This window comes from Corvus brachyrhynchos, unplaced genomic scaffold (assembly GCF_000691975.1).
Source record: "Corvus brachyrhynchos isolate BGI_N302 unplaced genomic scaffold, ASM69197v1 scaffold150, whole genome shotgun sequence".
NCBI lineage: Eukaryota > Metazoa > Chordata > Aves > Passeriformes > Corvidae > Corvus > Corvus brachyrhynchos.
The window spans coordinates 2666969-2669037 of record NW_008236162.1 but is presented as its reverse complement, the minus strand read 5'-3'; positions in this window follow the sequence as shown (position 1 = coordinate 2669037).

Here is a 2069-nt window from a genome sequence, read left to right as displayed (position 1 = left end):
GATTTTCTTCTTTAAATAACCTGGAGGCTGCTGCTCTGCCCAGGCCAGAAGCTGCTCAATGCCGCTCAATTTTCACTTCAAACCCCTCAGGATCAGCCCGGTGCTGCTGCATTCGTCCTGCAGGAAGCAAATCTGGTTGGGGGCACCGTGTCCTGCCTGCATCCTGTAATGAGCATCGCCTTCCCAGGGCCTGGGAGGGGCTTGGCAGGCTCAGCTCTGTGCTGCTGTTCCAGGCCATAACAAGGAGCTCTTCAGAGCTCGAGGAGCAGCAGTTGGGCTTTGGTTCCTGTGCCTGGCTTAGGGCTCCTGGTGTGGGTCTGTCTCTTTTGAGACAAACTGAATGTTTACTGCTCACACGAGCAGGGCTACTGTGTCCATGCTGAGGATTTTGTTGTTTTTCTGATTTTCTGACTGGAGTGGGAAAGCCTCCTTTGTTTCCAGAGTCACCCTAAAGTTCTCTGGTTTCTTGATTTGTGTAAGGGGGAACATTTTGATTATCTTTGAGGATAAAAAAAAATCTGACGGCAGGGAAAAGAAAACCCCACGCTGGCCAACTGAGCTGTACATTTTTATTTCATACACAGAGTATTCCAATCCCTTCACATCCCAAAAGAAAGGAAAAGCAGTGAAGATCTATTTAGGAAAAACCCTCAAAGTGGGCTCTATTAGGAGGAGACCTCTCCGTGCTTGTAAATGGAGCTTTATTTTCCAGGGTTTAGGAGTTTAAGCCAAGCAGGCTTGCCCAGGTTTGGGCTCAGGACACACTTTTGGGTTCTCTTCAGGGTTCCCTGCCGTGCAGCTGAGGAGATGCACAGTGAGAGAGTCACTGCAGGCTCCATTTCCCCCTGTCACATCCCATTTATAAACTGGGGCTGGAGTGGGATGACAGCAGCCACCGCATGGGGAAGGCCTCAGAAAATAAATAGAGATCGAGGAAGTCAGAGATCATTAGAGCTGACACCACCTCACATGTTCATTAATTATGAATCCCCTTGGAAGAGGCTCGTTAGGCTGCTGGCGAGGGCCTGACGCAGCTCGTGGGAGCACTGACTGAACTCCTGGAAGATGGAAACGGAGAGCCCAGCAGTGAGCTTCAGCCAAGGCTCTTTAATTCATCTCAAACCCAGTTTGCTCAAGGCTGGAATTCTTGCCAAGTGTGTTTCTTCTGCAGACTGACCTCCAAGGTGTTTTCCTTGTGGCAAGGAGCTTTTCTGTGTGGAAGAAGTTGTTTTTCCCCGTGGGCTGTGTCACCACAGTCGTACTGTGACTTTCCCAGGGAAATCCCAGCAGTCCCCAGTGTAGCCACGGGACAGAAATGAAAGGTTTGGTTGTCACTTAAAGAAATGACTGCAACTCTTTTCACTCCCCGGGTAAATCCCTGTCTGTGAGGAGCAGTGTGAGTTCACCCTTTACTAACGGAGGGGGAGAAGCAGCTTGGAGCAGTGTGGAGATGATCCCTGCCTGGCCTCCTGCAAACCACAAAGCGTGGAACTTCCATGTAAACGGGAGAACCGGGGCTGGGGAATCATTTGTGTGCGGCGTTGCACAGATTTACCGAGACAGCACACTCAGACTCCTGGTGTGGCCCTGGCTGGGGCTGTGCCTGGTGCTCCCGGGCTGCCCAAAGTGCTCAGACAAAGCTCTGCTGGGGACAGCCTGGGCTCAGCAGGAGCACTTGGGGGTGGGAACCTTTGGAGGGTTTAGATGGAGTGGTTGGAGATGTTACCTGCTCACACGGTGAGACGTGATTAAAGGCAGTTAATTAACCTGACAAGTGCCTTCACTGACATTTTACCTTAAGCTTATTTTTGTTTAACTGAAGAGGAACCCAGTTAAGCCATCGGTTTAAGCTGGATGTGCACACCAGAGGTTTGCCCAGGTTTAACTGGAGCACCTGAGGTAAAACAGCAGCAATTCTGCGTGGGAAAGGTGCTCCTTTGGCTGCTCTGGCTGTGGTGCAGCTCCTCCTTCATGAAGTGCACCTCCTCCTGTCCTCTGAACTAATGGAAACACAAAGGCAGGGCTCGAGGAGCTGCTGCCGGGCTTTATCCGGGCTCCTCTGCGCTCAT